We start from the raw sequence: 19,458 nt of genomic DNA on the forward strand, positions 1-19,458 counted from the left end.
CCAGAAACAGTGAAATGTATTGGTTAGGAGTGCAAACATTGAATCAAAAGGCCTAAATTTGAAGCTTAGTTCCACACACATTAATTGTGTCATTTCAGAGTCCAGTTACTTAATCTTGCATCAGGTTTGATTTGCAATGTTGTGACAATAACAGGGATATTACAAAATTATCCTCAAGATTCAATAAAATAATACATGTAAAGAACTTCAAATACTGCCTGGTACATAGCAAGCCCCAGTAAGAGTTAAACTACTGTCGTTGTTGCTATTGGTAATAATAATATGTTTTAATATGCATTGTATTCTAAATGTTAGGGTGATAAATTTCACACAGAGCTCTGAATGGATCACAACTACACCTATACTCTCAAATGTTACTGATGGGATACTCTAATGAGACACAATGCCATATTCTGAAATGATACAGGAAAAATAGTATCTCCAAATGACCTCACATCAAGCCAACTTGTTGCATGCAGCTAGAGTGCATGTGCACCATATGCATGGTAGAGTGGCAAAGAACCCTTCTATCAGGGTTTCCATTTATGCTGACTCATGGACCCACAGACAGGAACAATATGGGAGCCCCATAGGTGTAGGCATCATACTTAGGTCCCTACTTTTTTTTTTTTTTCAACGTTTATTTATTTTTGGAACAGAGAGAGACAGAGCATGAACGGGGGAGGGGCAGAGAGAGGGAGACACAGAATCGGAAACAGGCTCCAGGCTCCGAGCCATCAGCCCAGAGCCCGACGCGGGGCTCGAACTCACGGACCGCGAGATCGTGACCTGGCTGAAGTCGGACGCTTAACCGACTGCGCCACCCAGGCGCCCCAGGTCCCTACTTTTTGATTCAATTTCTTTATAGAGCGGAAACCTCTTTATAAAGCTATGGATCAACTTGGGGTCCAAGAGGGCTGAATTCTCCTCCTGGCTTCATCTTGCAATAGGTATGTGAACATGGACAAATTATGAAATTCCATGAGACACAGGTTGTTCATTTGCAAATAGAGATGCTGATACTCACTAAGCAATTAATAACTAAAGAAAATGATGCATATAAAACATGGTGCCTTACTCAGGGCACCTGGGTGGCTCAGTTGGTTGAGCGTCATGATTCTGGCTCAGGTCATGATCTCAGGGTTTGTGGGTTCCAGCCCCACATCAGGCTCTTCGCTGATAGCACTCAGAACTCGCTTGGGATTCTCTCTCTCTTCTCTCTCTGCCCCTCCCCCACGCATGCTCTTGAGTGCACTTTCAATCTGCCTCTCAAAATAAAGAAGTAAATTAAAAAAAAATTAAAACAAATAAAAACATAGTGCCATACATATCGTGAGGCTTTAGCAAGTTACCTATTCTTGTATTATTTAATCAAAACTTTAAATTGAAAAACCAAGCACAAATTTACCTTTTAATAAAACCTAGTGTTTGTATGTACGTACATATGTATTTTTATACTCAGGCAAATGCCCCTGGTATATGTTCTCAGAGACCATTGCTAAAACAAAATCTTTTTTTTTTTTTTTTTTTTTTTTTTTTTACCAGAGGAGACCTTTAAAGTCTGAAATTTTGGCAAGACTAGATCTTCAAGTCCTCTTGTATGAATTAGTAGACCATCCCTTCTCAGCTTTCACATCACTTTTCCCAGAACAGACCACAAGAACCCAAATATTTACACTGACCCCTCCAAAGTGGAAACAACCTGGAGTTGTTCTAAAGCGCCGTTCATCACTTTCCCCTTTCTTTTCAGCCCATTCCCGGGCACTTGGTGCCATCAGGCAAAAGTGTGCCATTGATAGCACTGCACCTGGCGTGGCTGGAGCTCCCAGGCAGAGAAGCAGATGTATAATGGACCTATTTGAAAATGATACATTAGAGAAACAGCTCTACAAACAAAATTAGTGAGGCAATACTGAGGATTGCTCTTCCTTCTGTTCCACCATAATTTATCACCCAGAAAAAGAAATTGCCAGGTAAACTGTGCAAGAGCACAATTAAGAGGAGAGGCAAAGTGAAAGGAGTTTTGTAGTGGTGTCCCCTGGATATTGCACAGGGTGAATGCAAACTAAGGCATTCAGCTCGTAAGTCCATGCATATTAAGCCATTCAGCTAGCGTATGGAATGTTTCAGGTTGTCCCAGGGATATAGACAAGCAACTAAATATTGACTCAGCAAGAGCTCAAATGAGAGGTCTAATTAAATTAAACGGTACAAAGGGGAGGCTTGTTTCATAGACTCCAGTAATTGCTTAAGAGACAAAAGAGACCAAATAAAGGTCAAAAAGGTATAGTAATAACCAGGCAGATGTATACAGTGAGCTGTAGGGAAGACATGAGTATGGAAATGACCAAAAATTCAAAAGCTATTGTTGGTTCAATTGTGAAAAATGATTGGACGTTGTCACAACCACAGATAATTAGTGGTGTCTTTTAAGTAGTCTGGCACTGACACATGCATGAATACTTTAGTTTCACTTTTACTTTAATGACTGACTGTTTGCAGAAATGCCTTAAGGTAATGCCCTTTGCTTGAAAGAACTTTGCTGAGAGCTCATGGAGAATAGATGGAATGAATACCTTTGCGCCTAAACATGCTGTGTTTCAAATTTCACTCCAGAAAGGAGTGCCAAAGATGTGAATGTCTCCAGTGTACCTGCTTACCTATGGTGGGCCATTTTGGAATACGATGTGGGCAATATGGAATACCATGTACGTGAACAAAAAGACAGATAAGGAAAGACTCTGATTTCACCTTTGTGACCCCCCAAGCCACCAACACTGAATACTGGGGGTGGCAGAGCCCCTCTTGGGTGAGAGGGAGATAGAGGATGGAGGTGATGGAGGAGAAGGAGAAAGAGACAGATCTTCCTTGTCCTTAAGCTCTCTGAGGCTTAGCTTCTCATTTATAAAATGAGACTTTCTTTAGAGCATTTATAAAATGTAACTTCCCTCACAACACTGTTGTTTGTATAAAATGATTAATATATAGCAAGTATTTAAACATCTACTTGTAAAGAGCTGGATAAATGCTAGCTATCGTTGTTACCATTACTCTTACTATAATGATCACAGAGGTGAAGAATGAAACCTTGTCCTAGAAAAGTGCCCCATCTGCTCAAAGTGTGAGATATGGACCCGGCATCTGCTCAATTTTCCATTTCACCCAAGCCTCTGTGCTCCTCTGCTGGCATCTTGGCATCGCATGCATACGCTTTAGGGCTTTAGGGTCAGAGGCCTGGGTTTAAGACCTTTCCCTGCCTCTCAATAGCTTTGGGATTTTAGAGAAGTTGCTCAACCTGTTTTTCAGTTTGCATATCTATAAAATACTAATAATTTAGCTATCTCATGCTAACTTTTTTTTTGGTAAGGATTATGAAAGCAAATGCATTTCAGATATTTAATACTCAATTTCATGCACATACACAGACATGTGCATATATCACACACATGGTTTGCATATACAAACTAAAAATACACACACACACACACACACCACTCTTTTTTTTTATTTTTTTAACGTTTTTGATTACTGAGAAACAGACAGAGACAGAGCATGAGCATGGGAGGGGCAGACAGAAGGGGAGACACAGAATATGAAGCAGGCTTCAGGTTCTGAGCTGTCAGCACCGAGCCCAATGCGGGGCTGGAACTCACGAAGCATGAGTGAGATCATGACCTGAGCCAAAGTCGGATGCTTAACCAACTGAGACACCAGACATTCCACACACACGACTCTTTATTCCTTTAACTCTAAATAGAATCTGATTTAGCTTGATGAAACATAGTCCTATCACCTCGTCCCCAGTCTCTTGTTACTCTTTCTCCATCTCTCTCTCTCGCATTCACACACACACATACACCCACACATGCACACACACATAAACTTGCAAACAAAATGTTTATGGGTGTATGTATACTTTCTCACTATTCTTTTTGTTTCAAATTTTTTAATGTTTATTCATTTTTGAGAGACAGAGAGAGACAGAGCATGAGTGGGGAAGGGGCAGAGAGAGAAGGAGACATAGAATCTGAAGCAGGCTCCAGGCTCCAAGCTGTCAGCACAGAGCCTGATGCGGGGCTCGAACTCACAGACTGCGAGATCATGACCTGAGCCGAAGTCGGATGCTCAACCGACTGAGCCACCCAGGCACCCCACTCTCTTCTATTTTTTTAATCCAAATAGGCCTTTTCTTATTTATTATTAAAACGCAACCTTGCATTTTAGGGCAATTTATATTTTCAGCTTTTCTCCTCTCCACCTAATCAAATTCTTCCAATTCTTCATTATTTAGCTCAAATTTTCTGTGAAATTTCTCAGAGCACCCAAATGAGAGCATTTCATTTGCTACAGATGTCTGGCATTTATTGCCAAATACACTTAGTTGTTTGCTAATTCTGTACTGCTCTTAAACATTTTTGTAACATATTTAGCTATTGCACTCCACCCAACATCTTAAAATCCCATGCTATCAGAAACGTTAATCTTGCCAGAATGACTCCTCTGAATTTTGGGGCAGCTGAAGTTCTACTCTATATGGTCATTGAAATTCTGAACATGTGACATTTGTATAAACACTCTAATGTTGAATAAAAATATCTCTCCCAGTCTTTCTGCCAATCTAAGGGCAAAATGTCTCCATTTGCATTTGCAACAAGGAAATTAAAGGCCAAGGAGATTAAAGTATCCATCTGAAAATCTCTTACATTATGCTAAACACCGTTAAGGATAGCCTAAAACTTACTTTGTGCAATGCTTCCATCACTCATCAGCTACATGTGAGCCAAACTCTAACCTTGGTACAGAAGCAACATGATTATTCATCTTCAAAGCCCATTTAAAGCGCCGCTGCTAAATCAGTAATGGGCAGGGACACCTGGGTGGCTCAGTCAGTTGAGTATCTGACTTCGACTCAGGTCATGATCTCGCAGTTTGTGGGTTTGAGTCCCAAGGTGGGCTCTGTGCTGACAGCTCGGAGCTTGGAGCCTGCTTCAGATTCTGTGTCTCCCTCTCTCTCTGCCCCTCCCCTGCTCACACTCTGTCTCTCTGTCTCTCAAAAACAAACATTAAAAAGAATTTAAAAATAAATCAGTAATGGGCAATAAGTTATTTTATGATATGCAAAAATAACCCACTAAAAGGAGAACATTTTCCTAGCTTCTTCCTTTCAACTTAATTTGAAAAAAAACTACCACCACCACCACCACCACCACTGACTAATGAGCACCTGCTAAATGCTAGACACTATGCTAAGCACCTTACATGCAATAGTTTATTCCCTTCTGTAAGGTAATTATTAGCCAGTGAGCAACCTTCCTAGCCTTCCCTTTCCTAGTACAGGGATGATGGAGGCCTCACAGTGAGATTCTAGGAAATACATAAACCCTGGCTCTGATCATGTAAAGAAAAGCCCTCTACCAACTTGTATTAAACTTAAATATGAGCAGAAAATAAGAACTCAGTTGTCTTAAGTCATTGAGAATCGAAAGCTGTTTGTTATGACAGTAGAACCTAACCTAAGTTGGGTAATTCAGTGTCGTTGACCAGAAAAATTTTCTTTAAATGTATTTTTCATTACATTCTCTTTCATGTTATGTGATACATGCTATGCTAAGCTAAGGCTAGACTAAAACTGATTTGTCTTTGTGCAGAAGAGGAGTGGATTTGTATTCCACATCTGGTTGAATGCATAAGTGAAGTTCCTAAAACTTTCAGGAAAAGAATGTAAATTCTGTCATTAGCAATAAGAAATAGTACCGTGTGTGTGTGTGTGTGTGCGCACACATACACACAGTAGATGCTCAATGGTTTCAGTGTATGAGTGCTATCTAAGGGGTATGCATCCCTTTGGAAAAAACACAAAACTTGATTGTACAATTCAACCATGAATTGCATGTGATCCCGAGCTTGAATAAAAACCTTCCCAAGACATCTAATATTGCAATGACTTACTTCACTTGTTCCCTTAGAGTTGTCAGAGTGTTATTTTTTTTGTGATCAGTTACAATAGAAAAACAGCATTTCCAGATCATATTATCACAAGTTCCTACTGAACAGCTTTCACTAAATTAAGATTTAATGTTGTAAGTTTAGTTGTTACTGAGAGTCAATGTAAGTAAAGTCTGTCTTTTACAGATGCCTAGGTTAGGACATTATTGTGTTACCAATTGTTATTGACAAATGTCTATCCTATCACCAAACAATGAAAACTCTATAATATACTTACTTCTTAATTTCCAGTAAATATACTTAATTGGAGTAGCTATTTAACCAAAGACTTGGCAATGCCTGTTTTTTTTTCAATTTTTAAAAATTCTTTAGTGCCTGTATTTATTTTTAGTTTCTGATTCTTATATTTGTCTTGATTTGTGAAGCTGCTACAACTTTTCAAGTGCATGAGCAATACAAATTCTACTTGCAAATTAACAGTTCCTATAATTAATTTTTTGTGCTGTCTTTTCTTTCCAGCTGAATTCCTTGAGAATAAGGACCTATTTACTAAATTCTATATTATTGTTCTGGAGTAGCAAAATGAAAATAAGCATATGTTAGTGTGGAATAACAAAGAACCCCGAAACTAGAAACTACATTCACATTTTCACTCCATCACTTAATAACCACATGACATTTGGCAAGTTATGTTCTTTTATTAGCCTTAGTTTTCTTGTCAACAAAATGCTACAAGTTTACTTGTAGAAAGGATAAAATTAATATACATGAATGTGTCAATAAGAGTGGTGCATTCACCAAAGTAAGCAAATTGTCCTATCACTTTTTTTCCATCAACAAAGAAATGACAGGAAAGGACTCAATGATGCTATCATTTGTCTCTTGAGGAGGTATCTACAGAGAGCCTGAGAGGAGTCTTTGCTATTCCCAGGAGAAGGGTAGGAAAGCAAGAAACATAGGATGGGAGAAGGTGCGGCTAAACAACATTATTAGTCTCAGCCAAAGACCAGTGACAGCCTATCTCCTATGGGACTGTGAAACCACACAGCAGAGTTCATTCCATCTTGAGGCAAGGAGTCTAGACTTTTGTATGCTCCTCTCCTTCCATCACTGGCTATAGGCTTCTAAGGCATGCAGGTGGTGTGGTGTATAACCACCCAAACAGAGTGAAGACAATTATCCAGAGACAGGAACCAGAGAGAGGATGACAGCACCAACAGTTGCAGGAGCTGGGAGCTGGGTGAATTACTAGGTAAAGAGATCTGGCAGGAAGGAGTAACAATATCTGTAACAGCATTATTAGTATTCCCTTAATTCTTACCTTCCCTTAATCCAATAGTTCTCAACCAGGGATGATTCTACACTTGGCAGTGTCTGGAGACATTTTTGGTTATCACAACTGAGTTGGGGAGGGGCACTGGCATCTAGGGGGTAGAGTCCATGCTAAATACTTACAGTGCACAATAAAGCTTCCTACAACAAATAATTATCTTGCCCCAATCCCATATACCAAAGGTGTCAAAGATGTGGAGCTCTGGAGTAAACAAAAACATAGAAGTCAATACATAGCATTTATTATTAACAGTTATTGATTTGCTATAATATCATTCAGACTTTACTAATCAAAAGGGGAAAATGTGGATTGCATTAATTTTTCTAGAGAACACACACACACACACACGCACACACACACAGAGGAACATTTATCTTGTGAATATAACTAGTATTACTTCATAATATACAACAAAATTCAGCATGACCCATGGACTGAAACGATTACTTTTGCAAATGACATTCATACTGCCATTGCCTTCACCTTCTTTTCATGTCTGCTTTCAGTTCTGCCTTTATCAACACCTTTGGGTAAAGGTAGTTTAACACCAACATTTTGCTGTCCCAGAATCCTTAGCTCCTTGATTTGTTTCTCCCCCCCCCCCCACCTTTTTCTTTTGTGATTTTTCTCCCTGTCTTCCAACTGAACTCATGAACATCAGAATGCGTGTATCCAGTTCTGCTCTTTTACTTCAGCTGCACTTTCCCTGTTGGGGAATTTCACAGTATCCTATAGCTGCCAAATACATCTTGCTTGCTTTCATGGCCTGTCTCCCACTTCTGTGAAGTTCTGCGGTTTGGGTTGTTTAGCACACAGTAGAATTAATTAACCCCCTTTTTTCTTTTCTAAGCATTAAAAAGAATTAAGCCAATTCTTTCTTCTAAAACAAACAAACAAAAAATCTCACTAAGTTTTAAATTCTTTGAATATTTTCCCTTTTTAATAATGTGGAGCTATTTGACATACAAATAAAAATACGGCCATTGTTATAAGGAGGAAATTTAATGGTAGAGACTCTCACATCATACATTTTTTTCCTTACCCCCCTCTCCTTTTACCTTACCTCTCCTTCTCAACCTTGTGTGTGGGTGTGTGTGTGTGTGCGCATGCACACAGGTGCCTCAGCCAGACGTTTTGTCCTCTCCATCTCTTAATTGCACAGATGATCTAATTTCACAAAACAGATCACTGCTGTTCTTTAACAGATATCATGGTAGTCTTAATAAAACCGTATCAAATCAATCCTATAATTATGTGGAAAATGTTACACCATTTTGATACACATCTCACTTTCCTCTGGACCTAAAATTAATAGGAAACTCCTAAAGCATTTGATCTCATTCTCACTAATGCATATTGTTTAAGCAAAATTCTAGGAGCATTCTTTTAAAACAAATCAAAACACAACTTGGTATGTCATGTTATAATTTGCCAATTGGTGCTTAAAAATTTTGGATAAAAACTGGGAAGGAAAAGGGACAGTAAGGGATATGAATAAGATCAAAGATTCCAGAAAAAAATGGTGGAATAGGAAACTGATATCTGATATTATGATACATCATTTAGAAACTCTGGAGTTAGCTGAAGGCTTGAAACTTCCAGAAAAAGGCATTATAAGATATTATGATTAATATCTGTCAATTTCAGCTCTTAGCACAATAACAACTATCACCCACCCCTTAGCCACTTGGCAGGCATTGTTCATGTGTTCCTGGAGCGCTTGCATTCAAGTTGTAAAAGTCAGGATGGGGAAAAGAACCCTGTCCTCTAAACATCACTGCTCTGATCACTGATGGCTGCTTCTTCTTTGTATTTAAAAAAAATAATTTTTATTTATTTTTGAGACGGAGAGACAGAGCGTGAGCAGGGGAGGGGCAGAGAGAGAGGGAGACACAGAAACCAAAGCAGGCTCCAGGCCCTGAGCTGTCAGCACAGAGCCTGATGTGGGGCTCTAACTCAGGAGCCTTCGAGCTGTGAGATCATGACCTGAGCCGAAGTTGACCACTCAACTGATTGAGCCACCCAGGCACCCCAATGATTGCTGCTTCTTATCACAGAAGTGCTGACAAATAGTGGCCACTGTTATTGCACCTCCCCTCATTGTTGCAAGCACTTCCTATTCTGGCTGAAGTGACTTCCAGGGATTTAAAAGTCTGGCACATTTATTTACCCCCTTCATTTTTCTCTCTTTCTTTTTCCTTTTAGAAGACATACATGAACAATTAGGACATTCGAAAGCAACCACATCTACAGAAAAAACTAGAAAGTCACTGCATATGCCCAGTGGAAGACACAGGCTCAAAAAAAGACTTGAGTAGACTTCCAGTTTTCTCTTTAGGCTGATCCTTGGCACAGAGTAATTAAAAAGCAAAACTACCTCCCTCACACACACACATGCATACACACACACACACACACACACACACACATACAAATCAAAACAAAAAGCAAGCAAATAAATAAACCAACAAACTTTGGAGAAGGATGAAAATCTGATTTCCAGAGTTACCAGATTATTAGATTCAAATGACCAGTTTTCAACAAAAAAGTATATATCATACAAAGAAGCTAATATGTATGTTCCATCAAAGGAAAAAATATGTATATACCAATAGAAATTATCCCTGGCAAAGGCATAATGGCAGATCACTAGACAAAGATTTTAAAACAACAAGTCTTAAACTTGCTCAAAGAACTAAAGGAAGATGTGAAGAAAGTCAAGTAAATGAGGTATGAACAAATTGGAAATATCAATAAAAAGAGAAGAGACCTAAAAAGAAACCAAAAAGAAATCCTGGAATTGAAATAACTAAAATGAATAATTCACTAGAGAGTTTAAAGGACAGTTTGAGCAGGCAAAAGAAAGAATCTGTGAACTTGAAGAAAAGACAAAAAAAGGAACAAGTCCAAGGAACAAGCAGAAAAATGGATGAAGAAAAATGACCAGAGCCTGAGGGACTTGTGGGATACCATTGAGCCAACCAACACATTTGTTGTGAGAGTCCCAAAGAAAGAGAGAAATGGGTAGAAAGAATATTTGATTAAATAATAGATGAAAACTTCCTAAATTTGATGAAAGCCATGTATATAAACATCCAAAAAACTTAATGAACTCCCAAGTAGGATGAACTCAAAAAGACTCAAGCCAACCAAGACACATTAAATCAAACTGTGGAAAGCCAAAGACAAAAGAATTTTGAAGTCAACCAAAGGGAAGAAACTTGTCACTTACAGGCAAACCTCAATAAGTAATCAGCAGCTTTCTCATAAGAAATTTTGAAGGCCAGAGGGTAGAGAGATAATATATTCAAGGTGGTAGAAGGAAAACTGTCCATCAAGAACACTATACCCAGCAAAACTGTCCTTCAAAGTGAAGGAGAAATTAAGATTTCCAGATAAACCAAAGCTAAGAGAGTCCATTGCCCCTCGACCTGCCCTAAAAGAAATGTTAAAGGGAGTCCTGTAGGTTGATATGAAAAGACATTAGATAGTAACTCAAAGTTGTATAAAGAAATAAAGATCTCAGTAAAGGTGAATACATGGGTCATTATAAAAGCTAGTATAATCATAACATTGCTGTGTAACTCCACATTTTGTTTCTACATAATTTAAGAAGCTAATATATTTAAAAAAATTAATCTAAAAATTAATATTAATACAATTTTTTTTAACTACACATTTTGTATTCTACATAATTTTAGATGCTAATACATTAAAAATTTTATTGGTTTATGTTTTTTGGACACACAATATATGAAGATGTAATTTTGTGACACTGACAACTGAAAGGGGTGGAGGATAGAGTTGTTAAAGGAATAGAATTTGTGTGTGTTGTAGAAGTTTGGCTAGCATAAATTTAAGTTAGAATGTTGTAACTTTAGGATATTAAATATACTCCTCATGGCAATCACAAACAAAACAACTAAAGAATATACATGAGAGGAAATGAGAAAGAAATGTACACATTCACTATAAAGAAGAAGACAATCATAAATTCTTAGTTAAAAGAGACCATAGAGCTCAATTAATCCTAAACTTTAGTTTTATTGATAGATGAAGGTACAGACTCAAAGAGATTGATGTCTAGATCACAACGTGGGTCTTCTAATTTGGCGTCCACCAGTTTCCCTATTACCACACATTGGCTTCTTGTGTTGAAGCTGAAGAGTGCTTCCAGTCAGTGTTTTCCCATACCTCTCAACTAAAACCCTTCCCTATCTCTTGTGACCTGTAGCACCACCCCAGCTGAGTGTACCAACACCACCTCCTGCCCTTTGGCACTAAACCTACTAGAAGGCCATTGGGCTTACTTTCAGTAGCAATAAAGTGAAGAACACAAGATCTAGATTCTGGTCCTGGCTCTACCATTAGGTATCTTCACGATCAGGGCAAGTCTTTGAAAATCCTTGACCTATTTGTTTACAGAGTTACTCTGAGTTAGATATAACATGAACAGATTATTTCCAATGTTCCTTCAAGTGCTATTACACCTGGATGCATAGCACAATCAGAGGCCTCAGGAAAATCTAATCCATTGTGACATTAGATTACCTAGAAACCAAGAGAATTTCCGGGTCTACTTCACTACAATGTAATATAAGAGAACATAACACTCCCATACTTTTGCTTGTTTTTAAATATATTCCTTGAACTACTAAGATCTATTATTCCATTTGCCTCCTACCTAGCATTAAAAACAAACAGCTAAAAAACACTGTAGAGAGTTAAATTTATTGGCAAAGTGTCTTCTTTCCTCTTTTTACTTTTGCTCCTTGCCCTTCACCCCATTCCTCCCCCCCTTCTTCATTTCCTATATCTTCCTCATTCCATTTCATATACCTCCCAGCTGTTTTTAAAATGTCTGAATACTTCAGTTAATTTTCCAAATCTTTTACTTTTCCCAATTTTCCTGATGACTACCAATGATTGCAGGAGGTTGAGAAAGCTCATTAACTAATTCCCTTAATGTCTTAACGTGGCAAGCACATTAACCTACTAAGTCATTCTGTACTCGATTGCCTGAGTTCTGTAGGCCCTAGTGGCTCTTTTGGTCAATAGCTGTATTGTTGCTTTTCTCTATCGTTCCTAATTGAATGCACACTGCCCCTTGATTTCTGCTACAGCTGAATTGCAGTTGCTTGGCAAATTTTCAATCTTGCTGATCTTTCCCCCCTGACTGATTAGTTTTATTTATTTATCCAATTTTTAAAATTGTGGCTTTGGCACACCTGCCTCAGGGTAAGGGAGTGCAATTAAACACATTAAAGGAAATACAACAAAATGTGGCAATTACATAATTAATCAGTTTTAAGCAGTATAAAAGAATTGTTGGCCTAAAGCATAGCATTTGGGGAAAGGGTAGTTTTAACGGTTTAAAACCATTTTAAGTTTTTTCTCCTGAATTTTGTTTTCTGTACATACAATCTAGATTATAAAAATATTTATTTCTTTATTATGAGACTCCTTTCATAAAGCACAATTGTTTTCCCCACTCGGCACCATGCATAAGGACACTAGAAGAACAATTGATGAAAAATTTATGGGAATGCCCTTAGGTAACCCAGGTACATTTTAATCTTCTTAGAATTCTATTTTTACTGTATTACTAAATTGGTACATTAATAAGTCAGGGTGGCTATGGAAACTAACCTGCAATAGAATATTTGATTATACAGTTTTGTCATGTTCTGCTATCATTTTTTAAATTAAATTTGTATATACTCCTGCTTTCATTGAGAGAGGATAGCCACTGAAGGCCATGTTGGTTTCATTTTCATGTGATTGAAGGATAAACTGAAGCTGAGTCAGGTTCCATAATCCACCCAGAACGATGTCTAGCATACAATATCTCTGATTCCTACCTCAAATCGCTGCTGTTAACTTCAATTATTTTCTTGTCCAAGAAATATTGAAAAGTGTCTAAAGACATGGACATATTTACTTACTTCTTTTGCTAAAGTAAAACTGGGGATAGAACATTCAAATCAATCTTAACAGTAAGCTTCGCCTCCCATTTTATCAAAATAGGGATCCATCAGCAAGAAGATCCAATCATCTGAATCTGAATGTGTTTATGTTTATATCTGCATTAATCTTTATCCCTCAGGAGAAGAGTTCTTTCTCTCCAAACCTAATACATCTACTTGTTTTCCTAATTCCATTCCCTCTCCCTTACTTAAAATTTTATTCTATCCGTTGTGGTCTTAATTTTTCATAGATCTGTTCTTTACAGCTTCTTCTTACTCTTTACCTAAACATTTACTCAATTACTTCCATTTTAAAAAGTACATAAGTAAAAATGTAAACCGAAAGGAGGAGGAGGTGGAGGAGGAAGAGGAGGTGGGGGAGGAGGATGGAGGGTGGGGAGGAGGAGGAAGGGTGGGGGAGGAGAGACAGGAGTTTTAGCAATTACATCTGCCCCTTAAGTCTCTCCCTCTCTCCCTCCCTCCCTTCCTCCCCCTAAGTCTGTCTGTCTGTCTCTCTCTCTCTCTCTCCTTCCTTTCAACTACAAACTGCTGGAAAATTTAGGTTTCGCTACCACTTTTTTTTCTGTCACTGCATACTCAGTATTTGGCCCACTATGACCTAATTTTTGCCTTCACCATGTTACTGATACTGCTTTGGAAAAGATATAAAGATACCTTTTCAGTGTAAAACCTGATATGCATATTAAGACTCAGTCAACCTGAATTTTCTGCATTATTTATAATCTTTGGTTACTATCCCTTCAATCATTCAACAATATTCAAGGATCTTATAGTCTAGAGGAGAATATATATTAAAAAAGTAGATAATTATAATAAATGTGAGTACTGATATGATTTTTATCATTGTAGAAGGATATCAAAGAAATTGATAGTTGCCACCCTATATCCATTCTTTCTTTTTTTTTTTTAATTTTTTTTTTCAACGTTTATTTATTTCTGGGACAAAGAGAGACAGAGCATGAACGGGGGAGGGGCAAGGAGAGAGGGAGACACAGAATCAGAAACAGGCTCCAGGCTCTGAGCCATCAGCCCAGAGCCCGACGCGGGGCTCGAACTCACGGACCACGAGATCGTGACCTGGCTGAAGTCGGACGCTTAACCGACTGCGCCACCCAGGCGCCCCTCCATTCTTCCTTAACAAAGAAACAAAACTCAGATTTAACTGGGGGAATCCATGTGAGTACATGAAAACATACACAAAGAAATAGACACATTTTATATTTTCAGCATCTCTTGCAATTATATATAGCCAAATGAGTAAATACTGGCCAGTAATAAGTAAGTGAAAGCTTTTGAAGGGGATTTAAAAAAATGTAAGGAATGGAGGCACCTGCGTGGCTCAGTCGATTAAGTGTACTACTCTTGGTTTCTGCTCAAGTCATGATCTCATGGCTCATGGGTTTGAGCCCCGTGTTGAGCTCTTCACTGTCAATGCAGAACCTGCTTGGGATTCTCTCTCTCACTTTCTCTCTGCCCCTCCTCGGCTCATGCTGTCTTTCTCCCTCTGTCTCTCTAAATAAACTTAAAAAAATGTCAGGATGTTTGCTTCTGTTCCTCTTCATTCTTCCTGTCCAGAATATAAAAGCCATAGCTAGAGCCAGAGAAGCTATATTTTGACCTTGATAAAAATTGAAAGCCAGAAGCCAAGAGTAATAAAGTAGGAAGACTAAAGTGTCTGATTCCCTGAAAATTTTGCAAAGCTTCTGTAACAGTCTTGGATTGCCCATTCTCAGACAGTTTTTATGGAGATAGTAAACTCTCAGTTTTATTAAACTGCCACAGCCAAGTCTCCATATTTGACAGAGGCACATTAGAATCATTGGATGTAAAAACAACAACAACAACAACAACAACAACAGCAAAAAACAATCTGGATCTCTGTCTCAGCTATTTTTTTCTTATTTAACATACTTTCACTGGAGTGGTTTCATCTATGTCTCTTTCATACTTCTCTTCTGAGTTCCAGAATCATATCCTCAGCAACTTCTAGACCTTTTTCTTGAATGCCACTTAGTCACTTAAATTCAACAAGTAAAACCCAAGTGAGTTATGTTACCCTTCCTAATCTGCTCTTCCTTCTACATATAGCTTTTGGTTCATGATTCCAGTTTTAACTAAGTAAGCTACCAAATCTCAGAACGTTGGATGTAAGTCTCAATTCTTCCTTCTTCTTCACTTTTATCACTCAAAAGATGGACTCTAATCAACCCCTATTTCAGAGTTTTTTCTTGCATGGATCCACCCCTCTCCATTCTTATCCACTATTGCCTTAATCCAGGAGTTCACCTTTTTTTTTTTTTTTGTCAAAAAATACTTTTATTACTGCAATGTGACATCATGGCATAAAGCACTATACCATTTGATGGGACATCCATTTATAGGGGAGCACCCATATGCAGTTATATAGCTTCCCCAATAATCCTTATTACAAACAGCTGCTTAATCTCATCCTAAAGATTGAATAAAACATTCTTTCTACAAGATACTGAACACTCACTTTAGTTTATTGCAGAGCTTTTCTAAATGGACCTCCTTCTGGCAAGAAGGCATTTCACCGGAACCTACAAATGGGTCTGTGCTTGTCTGATAGTAACCAAAATTCTGGACTCACATCTACCCAACAGCCATGACACCAAATTTACTGAGCAGCCGTACATAGACTAACCCCCCATCTGTCAGAGCATTCCTGGAAAAGTTCCACACTCAGAACAAACCCCCACACTCCCCATAGAGGGTAACTGTTCCAGGTTGGAGGAGAGGCTAAAAGAAATTGAACCTAGGGCGCCTGGGTGGCTCAGTGGATTAAGTGACCGACTCTTGACTTCATCCCAGGTAATGATCTCAGAGTCAGGAGATCAGTCCCCCCTGTCTGGCTGAGTGCAGAGCCCACTTAAGATTCTCTCTTTCCTTCTCTCTGCCCCTCCTCAGCTCACTCACTCTGTGTGTGTAAAATTAAAAAAATAAAATAAAATAAAATAAAATAAAATAAAATAAAATAAAATAAAATAAAATAAAATAAAATAAAATAAATTGAAGCTATAGTCTTCATCAAGTGTCCAGGGTGACCTTGGGTAGGCCTGCAGACCCTTGGGCTATTCTTTCTGGTGGCCTTACCTACAGGCTGCACCTGAACTATATAGACTGCAGTCCTGAGAACCTGCAGTTTTTGTGCACCTGAGCTTCTATCTGAGCCTGTTGTCCATAGACAAGGAACACATCAGCAGGCACTGGGGTTCTTTCACTGTGTAGGTTTCTCATTGCCTCAGTAGCCTGCCCTTCCTGTCGATTCTGGACTGGGGTTCTGCATCTTGAGCCCCAGCTCCAGCTGCTCCACATACCACACTAGTTCCGGGAGGGGGGGCGGGCATTGGGGGTTGTTGGTGGTGGGGAAGGGGTTTCCACCTGAACCTCTGTGCTTAGGGGTGTTTCCTCTGCCCCAGGCTTTCCTGAGGCCCTCCCACCTCCGTTCTCCACAGAGGCCCCAATCCGGGTTTTCTTCTTTTGCTTCTTTGAGGCTGCATTGCTTTTATTCTCTTGGACTACTTTAAAAAACCATTCTGTGGGGCACCTGGGTGGCTCAGTCAGTTAAGTGTGTGACTCTTGACTACTATTCAGATCTTGATCTCAGGGTTTGTGAATTCAAGCCCCACTTTGGGCTTTTGTGCTGACAGTGTAGAGCCTGCTTGGGATTCTCTCTCTCTCCCTGTCTCTTGGCCCATCCCCAGCATGCATGTGCATGTGCTCACTCGCTCTCTCTATCTCTCAAGATAAATAAATAAACTTAAAAAATTAAAAAAAATTAAAAATCATTCCTAACTCCTCCTCTCTCTCCCAGTTCTTTGTCTCTCCATCTATTACCACCTTGTCAAAAAGAGTTAATTTCCAAATACGTAGATCTGCTTATGCGCATCTCAAACTTAAAAATTTTCAATTATTCTCAATGTCCTGCAGGGTAAAATTAAAATGTTATAAATGACCCTTTTTAAATAGTCCCTATTCTGTTTGCAGCATCTCTTCTATTCCCCACCAACAGTGCCAAAAACAAATATTTCCAGTCGAATCAGACTGTCGGCTATTTCCATAGACTCCTTCTCTTTCCCAGTTCGTATCTTTTTATTTCATTTATGCCATCTACCTTGAATGCTCTTCCTCTCCTTCCCATGAGTATACATTTGTTTTCTACTTATTCGTTGAGGCCTAAATTAGAGTCAAGCCAGGTATGAGTCTTTCTGTTGCCCATCTGCCACCTCAGTGCAGTTCATTATTCCCTCACCTCTTACTATCTGCTTTTGTGCATACTGCTATTATATAGGTTATTATATTGTTTTAGAGTCATTTTTGTATATATAGGTATGTTTTGTGTATTCTCATTTTGCATGTATTTAATCTTAAAGGAGGCATCCTGTATTCATCTATCTTTCCTCCAGATATCTATAACACGGAACACAGAGATGCTCAAATCATAGTTGGGGTTTTGGACTAGCTACACTTTGGCTTCCTTCTAAATAAAACATGTAACTTCAGAATAACTGCTTGCAGACAGATGTAAGATTAGCCAGAAAATCATTTTAACTAAATGGTCTATTATGAGAATGAGCTTCACATTCCTTTATGCTATGGATTCATCTTCTTTATCCTAACCCCTAACACCCCAGACCCAGAAAGCACTCTACCTACTTGCTTTTAATCAATTATATTTTCTACATTAATGTTTCATGAACCTGATTTTGAAATGCAAACTTTATTTAGTGAACTTTGGATAATCTAGTTTTGAATAACAAATTCCTGTGATGTTTAATGAGTTTGTCTGCTTTGCAATCATGCTTGTTACTTTCCAAAAGATTTCAGAGAAAAAGGATGACATAGATTAGAGCCTCCTCTCAATTTAAAAAGGAAAGATGACAAGAACTCAGGGTCACTAAGAGATTAAAGCAAGTGTTCCTAGGAACATGTAAATGAAATGTATTTAAAATGCTTTCCAGGATCTACCTGCAGGCAGATGGCTGTAAGGTATATAAAAGGGGGCATGTAATGTTTCTTTTATCCAGATTTATCTTTTCTAAATGGAAATTGTAGGCAAAATGATGACAAAATGCTTTTGGATTTGCAATGCTATTCCTTATTTTATGTAATGACTCAGCTTTTAAATTGTAAATCATGGATTGTAAACTTGTGCCTAATCTATCTGAAAATACGGGTAAATTCATGAATTTGAATCATGGTACCAAACAGGAAATACAAACCCATTTGTACATATGGAGGAAATTATATTTTGAAAGAACAATTAAGAGTAACATATTTTAACAGTATTTTGGGGGGTGAAAGGTTAGTTTCAACAGCCTGCAGAAGTAGTAAATAATGGGAAAATACCATTCATATGGATTCAGGATTTGCAAATCATCGATGGTGAATGTGTGGCTGTGTAAAATAGACAAAAGTAAATAGAAGACAGACTTAGGTCTACAAATAAATAATCTTTTACACATTAAAGTAGTTTAATGTTAAATGAGAAAATGAAGACTATGTCTAATAATCCAAAGTAAAGATACAATATATTAAAATTTGTATATATGTATATGCATGAATATATGCATATATGTGCATTTATATGCATGTATGTATTCATACACCCACATAGGTCTCTGCGTATACAGACCGTGACTATTTAAAATACATTTTGTTGAAAATGTCAGGGCACCAGTGTTACACAGGTTGTGATGGTTTGTGTCTTTACAAAATTGCAATGCAATGAAATACTTTTTATCTCTAATAATTACTAGACACAATTTCCAAATTATCCACTTGTAATCAGTGCTTTTAATCAGTGTCATCATAGATTCCAGTCTGTCCACCTGAATAGAAAAGACACAAGCCTTTGAAGGTAAACTCCAGTTCTGACATTTACCAGTATGACCTCGGGGAAGTTTTCAACTTTTCTGAATGTCATTTTTTTCCAGTGTTGGTGAGAATAAAACAAGCAAATAAATAATCTCTCTGGCATGCAATCGTGAGGGTCAAATGGAATGAAATATAGGCAAGAGCTAGATAGTCAATAAAAATTAGTTCCCTGCCTTCTACTCTTGATGGTAACCTTTTGTTTTTGTTTTTGCAGTAATGTTCTTTTAAAGCATGTTGGTTCACTGAGGGAAAGTCCAATGTCAGGACTTAGAAGTCCTAAAATTAAAAATTTAT

The 19,458-nt window shown here is 38.2% G+C and overlaps 1 protein-coding gene across 1 annotated transcript in view; it reads right to left on the reverse strand.

Moving 5' to 3' along the window:
- Positions 1-19,458, reverse strand: part of CTNNA3 (catenin alpha 3) — a 1,681,070-nt gene that overhangs the window by 42,730 nt on the left and 1,618,882 nt on the right. The window lies entirely within an intron of this gene.

This window comes from Lynx rufus, unplaced genomic scaffold, assembly GCF_022079265.1.
Source record: "Lynx rufus isolate CCGP_SWC_20201006 ecotype Redwood Valley unplaced genomic scaffold, mLynRuf1.p SCAF_11, whole genome shotgun sequence".
Lineage (NCBI taxonomy): Eukaryota > Metazoa > Chordata > Mammalia > Carnivora > Felidae > Lynx > Lynx rufus.